Raw genomic sequence first — 11,530 nt, 5'->3', positions numbered from 1 at the left:
AAAGCCACCCATGTTTAGAAATGCCAAGCTAAATTCACCCAAACACATTTAACTTTGTTCCCATTTCTGTCCACACCTCATCTGAAATCAAGGCCCATCCTGTTCCCTGAGCATCACACACAGACAACCAAGGGTTCACGTCTCAGTCCTGAGAACAGAACGCAAACATCTGACATATTATAACTTGTATCAACCGCAGGGAGATGGGCAGAGGCCTTCTGACGTTACCTATAGAAGCCAGGCCTGCATAGACAAGAATGTGAATACCCCCAAGTATGTTAGCATCTGGAACTGTTTGAATTTCCTCAGTGGTAGGGCTTTTTAAGCACATAAAGCTTCTCTCTCTGCTAAATAGACCTGACTTCAGTATTTAAGGCTCTTGGTTTCCTCAGGTTCATATGCAAATACCCAAATATAGAAGTGGAAAACCACCTGGGGTTATGAGCTATATGATGCCAATTTGTTGCTATACTGTGAGATTAAGCATAAACCCACATCTATTTTACATATTATAAACACGTATCTTCCTTTGTTAAGCTCACAGGCAAACTTGGGACATAGCCACCACAGGAGCTGTTACAACTCTCCTATATACGCAGCCCTCTCCAAACAGCTCAACGTGCAGGTCCACAGTGCAATAAATGGCCCGTCTCTCGGCTGCGGCTGGGCTGAGTCAGCTGACTTGCACTTGTGGGGCTCAGGCTGCAGGACTGAAAACTGCTGTGCAGGTGTTTGGACTCGAGTTGGAGCCCAAGATCTGAGAAGCTGAGAATGGGGAGGGTGTCACATCCAGACTCCAGCCAAACCCCATAATTCTTAGCCCTGCAACACGCGCCCAAGGCAGTTGACATGGGCTCTGAGAGGCTGTGGTGTGGGATTTTTGTTGTAGTGCAGATGTAGCTAGACAAGCTGATGGGGGACAGGAGGGAGGAGAAGGGGGCAATCGTCCCAGGGCCTGGCAATTCGAAAGGGTTTGAAGCCCCTGGCTAGAGCTCTGGGCCCTTTAAATCACCACTAAAGCCCTGCACTCTGTGCAGGGTCCCCTCTCGTTTTTTTCCATCCATGGGCAGAATAAATTTTATTATATGTACTGAGGCATGAGCAGATGTGCACCTCCAGTAGGAACACATTTTGCCAGCTGTGGGCAGCTGTGGGAACTCTGCTAATCAGCTGGGCAGCATCTGAACAGTCACCCAAGCACTCAGCTTACAGGGAATGCTGACTGTGAGCTCCACAGCCTCAGACAGGGATGAAGAGCCTGCTGGGGGGAGGCTAACCCCTGCCACCCCCTTCTGCCTGAGGTCCTGCCCCTTCTGGAAGCACAGAGCTGCTCTCCCCACCTCTGGCCCAGAGACCTAGGGGCGGAACAATTCTGTCTTCTCCCCTGGATGTCACCCAAGATTACTAGCCAGCTAGGCCAGAGTGCAGCTATGCACGATTTTGTATCCTTCTGGTCAAATGCCAACGTCAGTTTCACTGGAGTAAATCCAGAGTCTCTCCCTGGCGCTACTCTGCATTTACCTCACTGCACATGACACCAGTGTTTCTTTCTTTTTTTGCACTGATACACTTTCAATCTCTTTGAACGTGCCATTGTTTCTGAGAGCACTTTTCCCTGACGTTGTATCCATGTTCAGTCTTTGCTCAAGGTTAATAATTTTTAAAAACATTTCATAAATTCAATGCTTCTAAGCATTGATTTGAGACAGAAACCCATGGGAGGTGAATTTCCCACATCAAGCCCCTATATGAGGCTTAGGAAGTCCACATGGAAATTCTGCTATCCCTGCTACAAAGTCACTTCCTGTGCACTTTTCTCTACTTCTTATAGGTTTTTGAGGTGCTACAGCAATGTCCACATGGTCTCACTTTCCCCACCTTAAGTTATTTTCTCTCCCTGCTCCTCTCAGACTTCCCTTCCTTCCCACAAGTGTCTCTCTGATTCCTGTTCCCTCCCCTGGTCCCAGCTCCCATGTTATGTGGAGAAGCTGTTCTGATGTGAGCTCTAGGAAAGATGAAGCCTGCAGATAAAGGCCCATATCTGCCAACAAAGGGCCAGGAGGTCACTGGAGTATCTGCACGGCATCAGGCACGGATTGCAAAGTCCAGCATGCAGCCACAGGGAGATCAAAACGTTACCAAAACTGTATGAGATAACTGAGGGCTCAGTGGTGCCTTTAGGTGCTGACCCAGACAGTCCTTGAATTTGGAACTCATTTCAAAAATACCACCAAAAATTGTTTTTAAACTTTTTTTCCCAACTAGTTGTAGCCACCCAGTGTTGGAGGTGCTGTGGATCTGGCCCCTCCCTGTGGGAGCACAGCCAGAGTGTGACATGCCTGTCCTACGCTTCTTCTGTGAGCACAGCCAGATCTCCTCCATGTGCTTGTCCCCTGCTCCCTGCAACTCTCCTTCAGGCATGCAAAGCGAGTACAGAGCCTGTATTTCTATCTGGGCATCCTGTGGCCTCTGCAAGAGCGGATATGGCTCCTCGCGTCCCGCCCTTCCTCGGCACATGTATATGGTTCAGCCACCAACAGACCCAAAATTCTTAACTGTTCTAAACCAGCCAGAGGAACTCATGGTTACTGAACACAGCTGCATAAAACAAATGGAGAGTCTAAATTAGGAAACTTTCCAGGAAACACAAAACCAAACCAAAACACACCCCTGCCCCATTTCTTTACAACATTCATTTGGCCAAAGTGCCTTGCCTAATCGCCTTACACTTTCATCAACAAAGTCAACATTGCAATCACTTCACACAGGAAGCACTTCAGATGGGTTATTGGTTTCTTTCAGCGGGACCGTGGTCTATGTCGAGTTCAATATCAGGCTGCAATCTTATCCTTGGAGAGTCTACCACACCTCCAAAATAAAGATTTCAGTCTATGCAAGCAGCATCTGCCTTACTCAACTGCAGAGGTAGGATTGCTGTACAGCACATTAGAGCTGTGTCTACACGTGCACGCTACTTCGAAGTAGCGGCACTAACTTCGACATAGCGCCCGTCGCGGCTACACGCGTCGGGCGCTATTTCGAAGTTAACTTCGACGTTAGGCGGCGAGACGTCGAAGTCGCTAACCTCATGAGGGGATCGGAATAGCGCCCTACTTCGACGTTCAACGTCGAAGTAGGGACCGTGTAGACGATCCGCGTCCCGCAACGTCGAAATTGCCGAGTCCTCCATGGTGGCCATCAGCTGAGGGGTTGAGAGATGCTCTCTCTCCAGCCCCTGCGGGGCTCTATGGTCACCGTGGGCAGCAGCCCTTAGCCCAGGGTTTCTGGCTGCTGCTGCAGCAGCTGGGGATCCATGCTGCATGCACAGGGTCTGCAACCAGTTGTCGGCTCTGTGTATCTTGTGTTGTTTAGTGCAACTGTGTCTGGGAGGGGCCCTTTAAGGGAGCGGCTTGCTGTTGAGTCCGCCCTGTGACCCTGTCTGCAGCTGTGCCTGGCACCCTTATTTCGATGTGTGCTACTTTGGCGTGTAGACGTACCCTCGCAGCGCCTATTTCGATGTGGTGCCACGCAACGTCGAAGTTGAACATCGACGTTGCCAGCCCTGGAGGACGTGTAGACGTTATTCATCGAAATAGCCTATTTCGATGTTGCTACATCGAAATAAGCTATTTCGATGTTGGCTTCACGTGTAGACGTAGCCTAGAAGTCCTGAATTGTGTGTTATAAACAATGGGCTATCACTGCCCTCACCAAAAGTGTGGCTTTTATAAAGCTGTATGTAAGGAATGTGCCAGCAGGAGCTCAATACTCCTGAAGAATTTGAGGAATGTGTCCTTTAGAGATCATTTCCATAAATATGCAAAGGTGTGCATATGTAATGCCTTGCAAACAAAGCCTGATGGGTAGCAGGTGAAGCAATGAGAGTTTGACTATTGTAAACAACATGTTGTTGTAAAGTCACAATTTATGTTATCACCCAGTGTAAGAATCTTACCAATGCTTGAAGTTGTTGTGGGGATACAGGGCAGTCATCATTGCTGCGTAAGATATGGATCGCACAGGGGTCCCCCCATCTGAGCAGTGTGAGGCAGAAGAGGGGAGGGATAGTGATTGAATCAGCTGGTTGGGAGCTTTTTTTTGTTATACATCTGTAAGACTGGCTTGACTAGACTGCCCTCCCCTTGACTGTTCAAAGATTGATGTAAAGCTGGGGCCTACATTTATTTTGTGAGAATTCACCTTGGTGGATACTGAGATGCTGTGACTAAGTCCAGAGCTGAAATCACTGGCAGCGGAAGCCACAGAGAGCTGGAATCATAGTGTTTTGCCTACAGCAAAACTCACAATACAGTGGGCAAGTGGTCAGCAAAAGAAGCAGCAGGACAGCTGGCAGGAGCAAGCAGAACACTGGACCAGCACTAAGGGGACATTGCCTCAGGCGCAGTGAGGGGATGCATCAGGGTGATGTGTCAAGGCCTGCATGGACTGATCAGAGTTGTAAGTGAGGCATTTGAAGCAGGATATGGAGAAAGTTTGGGTATGTGAATGGGACCCTTACAGCATGGGACTGGTGTGCCTGAGAGGCAAAGGACACTGCTCAAGACATTTGAGCTGGGACAGTTACTTGAGGGTTGGTTATGAACTGTGGGCATGGTATTTTCCCAAGCTAATGCCATGTGACTTCTTTCATTAAAAGTTTCTTTTCTACACTCAGACTCTGGGCTTGCGAGTGGGGAAGCATTGCGTCTCTGAGGTGGCCACAGGTGTGTGAATTTCCCAGTCTACTAGGTGGGGGCTCGAACTGGTTGTGTGTGAGACGGATAAAAATGAACCCCTATACACTGAATCTGGCCCTGGTTGTTGCCGACCGGTTCTGGAAGAAGGGTTACATGAAGGTCATGAAGGTTTTTATTTATTTTATTTTATTTTATTTTATTTTTTGAGAATTCAGGAGCTTTGTGTGCCATAAAGTAAGGGTCTATTGTTTTCTTAAACTTGCTAACTCACACAAAAGCATGAAAATAATATAGGGGAAAATGTGTAGAAAAAGAAGGAACAAATCTTCTCTCTGTCTGTCTCAAGCAGTCTGGGAAACAAACAAAAAAATGTAAACTGCATCTATAAGCCACAAGTATTTCCAAAATCACACAGAAAGAAACCTCCCAGAGACAGCCAGCCTCCCGGCTGGTGGCAAGTGGCACAGCCAAACTTCATCAATTAAAATTGATTTATATCAGTTAAGAGTCTGGCCCAGCTTAATTTAAGCTTCTTGGGCTAGTTCTCACATTTACATGACTCTGGAGGACTTCCAATCGAGTCAATGGAAAGAAACTAATGTAACTTCAGTGAGAGGAGTCAAGTACTTCTCAAGCAAAAGTGAATTTGGAATGAAACCATTAAAAGCACTGGTTAGGTTCGTATATAAACTCACAGAAGCTCAGTGATTCCCAAATCAAAAGGAGGTGGTGGATTGTGGAAGGGGTTTGCAGGAAAAAAAAAAGCATATGCTATAGAGAAATAATGCTAGTTATGTCAATTGGATATACATATCCACTCACCCTAGTACAGGTTGAACCTCTCTCATCCAGCACCCTTGAGACTTGACTGGTGTAGAATAAGAGAATTTGCCAGACCATGGGAGGTCAATATTATCTAGCAGCCTTGCCAACACTTCCACAGCTTACTGGACTCTTGGAAGACATCTAGAGGTACATTGCAGCTAAATAACAGCACAGAACACTGGGAGCCAGGACTGGTGGCTGGAAATAAATTTTATGGGACCACAGGAAACTTGACCACACCCATGCTAAGAAGCCGTCAAGCTAACTAAAATCATGCTGGATTATGGATGTTGTCAGGACAGAGAGTTCCGTATTAGAGAGGTTCAACCAGTGCATGGTACTTTTTTGTTAATGGCTCCTGTTGCTGTGACAAAGGTGCAGAGAAGAGAACTGACATTACTGATGGTTCCTGTTCTATGGTGGCATTGTGTGCATAGGGTAGATATGTGTACTGTCATTGTTGGGGCAGAGCGCAAGGAGGAGTGGCCACCATGGCTTTCAGGGGCAGTTCAGCCACTGTACGTGACCTGGCTCAGTTGTCTTTAGTTTGACCTGTCTGAAGATTTATGGAAAGGCCCCAAAACTTTTTCTTTTAACTCCTGGCCTTTGAGGCAGACTATTCATTGTGCTTTTCTCAGAAAGCTGAAACCATCTGTGGCATATGCAGTGCAGCCTGGGGGAATTGAGATATATTCAAAAAATGCAACACTTTTTTAGAAGTTGAAAAAAATGTAAAATGGATTTTTATTTTTAAAGGAGCGTATAAGCCAATCACAAGTCCTACCGGGGAATGGCATACCAGGAGTAGAGCACCTATACACTGGTCATGGGAACAATTGATATGACTCCATGAGGAGAACCTATAACACACATGTGAGCCTTAAACATTGAGTCTGTTCTGGTATGGCTATGATCTGAAGAAGTGGGTCTGTCCCACGAAAGCCCATCACCTAATAAATTATTTTGTTAGTCTTTAAAGTGCTACTGGACTGCTTTTTTGTTTTGATTCATGGGAGGGTGCACATTGCTGAGGTTTTATTGTCCCATGAGCACCTCATCTAAATTCTGCCAGATAGGGTGCGTTTACACTAGCCAGCTACTTCGAAGTAGCTGGCACAACGTTGAAATAGCACTTGTCACGTCTACACGCGCCGTGTGCTATTTCGACATTGAAATTAACGTTAGGCGGTGAGATGTCGAAATCGCTATTCCTATCTGAAGATGGGAATAGTGCCCTATTTCGACCTTCAACATCGAAGTAGGGGGTGTGTAGATGATCTGCGTCCTGCTACATCGAAATAGTGGGGTCCTCCACTGTGGCCATCAGCTGAGGGGTTGAGAGACGCTCTGTCCAGAGCCTGTAGGGCTCTACGGTCACCATGTGCAGCAGCCCTTAGCCAAGGGCTTCTGGCTGCTGCTGCCGCTGCTGCTGCAGCTGGGGGTCCATGCTGTGTACACGGGGTCTGCAACCGGTTGTCGGCTCTGTGGACCTTGTGCTGTGCAGTCCGAGTGTGTCTGGGAAGGGCCCTTTAAGGGAGCGGCTTGCTCTTGCCCCAGAAGGTCTAGTCCAGCCTGTGACCCCGTCTGCAGTCTTTGCTGGCCTTTATTTTGACAGAGAGTGCTTGTGTGTGTGGATGCTCCTCAATTGCTTCCGGGCCGGCTCCTTTTGATGTTGAACGTCGACGGCACCAGCCCTGGAGGACATGTAGACAATACACATCGAAGTAGCCTATTTCGATGTTCTTACCTCGAATTAGGCTACTTCGACATAGTGTGCTAGTGTAGACGTAGCCATAATCTTTGTCCTCTGGGACTGATGCTAATGTTCTAAACAGGCACTTTAAAGAGGCACCTGCCTCTTTTCTCCAAATGTGCAATTCCCCCACATATCAGACCACAAATGTACCCCAGCTTGAGTCTGCAGGACAGGCAATATTTAATTCCCCACCTGAGTCTGATCTTACCATGAACCAAGCTTAGAATTGTGCTCTTCACACAAGCTGAAAGAGGAAATTCCCAACTTTTCAACAGAGCTTAAAGCAGAATTTACATACAGAGCTTGAAAATCCCAAGATATCAAATCTTAAAGTTGTGGTAGTTTTATGTCTGAGCTCTGAACAAAAAGCAATTAAGGCACACAGAGTTGCAAGTGTAAGAGAGATAAGAATCAGTTACAATGCATGGCATGCAGGAAGCAAATCATAATGTGGTATGATATAAAGGATTTAGCCATGCTCATTTGGAATCTTCTGTATCATTTACTCGTGGCTGCATGAATTATGAGCAATACAGCCATCTAAATCTCATGTCTCAAATCCTTCGCAATATCCCTCACCTTTATGTATTCCTTACATACAGGTTGCCCTGATATATGGGATCACAGTCTGTCTTAAACTGGAGACATTCATTAAAATAAATAAATATCAGTTACAGACACAAACAAACAGGCTCTCACACAACTTGAGTTTCAACTATGTCTCCTTTATTTACCAGAAAGTATATTCTGTGTGGAAAGCTGTGCAGAGCACCGAGGAATGTAGGGGTTGAATAATATCCTCCAAGAACATATATTAAGCACACACACACTTAGATATTATAGCTTGGAATCCTTGCAAGGTCTATATTTAAAGCTGCCTAAATGTTTCCATTTTAAAGGACATTTTTTTTCTTTTTTTTTCAGTGCTGTCTTTTTTCAGCTGAAATTTGATGTTTGCTCTCCGTTAAGGGGCATGCATATTTTTAAATGTTCCTTCCAAATCAAGTAAGACTTTTCTAAGTATGAAAAGGTGAAAAAAAATGCAGTTTCTCTGCTAAGAAAAATGTTATTCCCTTTCTTTGAACCACGCCAGAGCTGATGGAATCTAAAAATTTGGCAGAAACATTATCCCTAGACTGCAGACGTGGTCTAGTGAAATTCACATTTGACTTGGCAGAGTTAAAAGGTTTAATAAATCTTCATCTCTATATGTGCCCCTCACACAGAGGGATATAAAATGAACCCTTGGATAGAGCAGCAAGACCTGGGGGAGTGATAGCAAAATATGCCAATCCCCCCATTCACACACAGGGAAAGATTAACTAAGGATGGGACCAGGATCAGACAAGACGCCGTACCCACAAACAACTATTTTTTACAACTGAGAGCACTAGTTAATATGCTGTCACCTCTAGATTTGCTGCAGGTAGCTTGGGATTTGATGTCATCATCCAGTTTCTTGCCAAAGAAATTCAAAATAGGCTTAGGTGGAGTTTTTGTTTTCCCTCCTACTTCTGAGCTCGCTTCCTGGCAGCCAAGCTAATACACAGTTCCTGTCTCTGCCAGAAGGGGGTCCACCACACAAAAAATCGGGGGAATGAATGTTAAAAACCTCCCAATGCAAAGTCTTGTATCTTATTGAACATAACCAGTGGTCCCTGATGACACCACTTGGCAGTTTTCACTGCTGATGGCTGGCTGCTGCTGTGTTCCAGAAAATGGGGGTTATTATTGTTTATTTGCATTACTGTACTATCTAGAATTCCTTCTACAAAATTTAACATTAAGACCAATAAATCATGGGGTTTATCCTATAGGGAGATCTCTGTTTTCTCTCTTCCTCTCTGTTTGACTTAACCATTTTCCTTAAAATAATTCCATGATCTACATTTCTTGTCTTCTGCCTTCCTCTGCACCAGTGAAATCACTTCTGCTTCTGTCATTCCAGTTTTCAGACTTTATTTCTTCTGTTTCTTTTCATCTCTCTTTCTTTCTCCGTCTTCCTTAGGTAGTACCCAGAGACACCAAGACCTCATACTAGGATAAGTGAAGTCCCTGCTCTACAGTCTTACCTGAGAGGAAGTTGCTCTTTAGCTCATGTGGTAAAGCACAACACTATCAGCCTTATGGTTCCAGGTTCAATTTCTGGTGCTAGCAGTCTGGGTATGCTGGTGTTACACTCACAGTTGGTACTTTTCTCTGCCTCAGCCCAGCCTCAGTTGACCATGCAGCTCCCACTTTCCCAGTGCTCCAGACCCAATTTGAAAGCATTTTGGTTTCACCTAGCCTTCCTAGAGGGATGAAACTGCATCTTGAATAAGCCCCGACTCTTACCAGGCCTTTTGCAATGTTACTGCAGCTGTGTCCATCCCAGGAGAGTAGAGGTGAGGTAATATATTTTACTGGAAGTTGGTCCAATTACCTCACCACTTTGCCTTACACCTTGTCATCTTTTATATGCAGTGTTGCTGTAACTGTGTCAGTCTCAGACAATTAGATAGCGGAGGATATTGCATTCCATTGGTCCAATAAAAGATACTACCTCACAACCTTGGTCTCTCTACGGTCATCTGTTAGCCATTTCCCTTTCACCCTTCAGTGTTGTACATCTCTTCCTTTCTTCATCCTGCTCAAATCTATGTAGATATCCCTTGTTTCTTCTTCTTAATCTTCATCTTATTATTCCTTCTTCCCCTTGGTACTGCTACATCTTACCTATTTCCTATGTATAAGTGTGACCCACACAGCCCGTGGGTGTGATGTACTGTCCCACTTAGTGGCCCTCAGACCACTTAGCACAGGGGCAGGGAACCGGAGGGGGCAGGGGCCATGAACCACAGAAAAAAATTGGGAGGGTGCCACATGCAAGCGAGAAGCAAAACCAATTCAAAACGAAAAACAATCCTCACTGGCCTGGACCTCAAGCGAGAAGAAAAACCCCTCACAGAAGTGACCCTCAACTCAGAAGCAGCAAAAAAAATACTCCCCTCAAGCTCCATCTTGGGAGGGGGAGGCACCGAGACTCAAGGCTTACCCCCAGGGCTGGATTAGCTCTTCAGGGGCCCAGGGCTAGTGAGTTTTGTGGGCCCTCCTAGTCTCTGGGATGGGGCCAAAATGGGGGGTTCAGTATGGGGGAGGGAGCTGCCGGGGACAGGGTTGGGGTAGGGCTGTGGGGTTTGGGAGGGAGGGTGCAGGAGCAGGCTGCAGGTGAGGGTGCAGGGTCTGGGCAAGAGATAGGGTGTAGAGTGTGGAGCGACTTCCTCTCCCTGCCAGGCACCGCCTGCGGGCTAGATATCTCCCCAGCTTGCCGTGATTGTACCTGCAAGGCGTGGGCTCTTCTCTCCTTGTAGCAGGGAGCAAGTGCTGGCACTCCAGCTATGGCATCTCCCATGTGGCTGGAGTGCCAGTGTTGGCTTGTGCCACAGCAGGGGTGGGAGCTCAGAGCCTTGCAGGCTGAATCTGGCCCACAGAAGCATTAGTTCAGATCAGTCTTGACTTAGATGAAGACAATCCCCTTTTGTGTAACCATGCACTTATCTCTGAAAAGAGTGGGCACAGTGCTGCTTAGCTGCGAGATTGGACCGGAGCAGCGTACTAGCTTCGCCCTTCTGCCTTTTCTGCAGCGCTCCCCCAGTCCTGCATTGCATGGTGGATCCTTCCGTATGATTGAGTCTGGAAGGCGCTCCTGAGAGGGGTCAGAGGAATCAGTCATTGATGTGGTGTGTTCCTTCCACGCAAGCCAAAATGCCAAGATTGCTATTTCCAGTGTTACCATTTTCCACTTGTATCACAGAAAGAAATCAGCCTCAGTGGGGACCTCAGCATGCCAGACCAGACTGAGGTTATCCTATTTGCACTAAAGCAGGATTGGACTAAACTCAGATCCTCAAAAGTGTAAGATGGTTTCATCTGCAAAAATGGGTCACATGAAACCTGCTTCATCGGCTGCACCACCTCATGACAAGATGGTTCTCCCTCCATGCAACTGGAGTCACTTTTTCAGTCAACACTGAACTCAGGGATGTTTGTAATTAAGCTTTATTTTCCCCTTTAAATCTAGCATTGAGAGTGCAATACAGTTCTCTGGGAGTGCCAGGAGCCTTTCAACTGAGATGGATATGCACAGGACTGCCAGGACCGGATATCTGCTGGCCCAAAGGCAAAGCTTTGTGTTGGAGCTAGGACATGGGAGTGCCAAAGTTTGAGAGACTCTGGCCAGAGTCCTGATCTCTCCAGTTGGTCACAGTATATA

Source organism: Carettochelys insculpta, chromosome 1 (genome assembly GCF_033958435.1).
Source record: "Carettochelys insculpta isolate YL-2023 chromosome 1, ASM3395843v1, whole genome shotgun sequence".
Taxonomy (NCBI): domain Eukaryota; kingdom Metazoa; phylum Chordata; order Testudines; family Carettochelyidae; genus Carettochelys; species Carettochelys insculpta.
The sequence above is the reverse complement of the archived record's forward strand: the minus strand, read 5'-3'. Positions refer to the sequence as shown.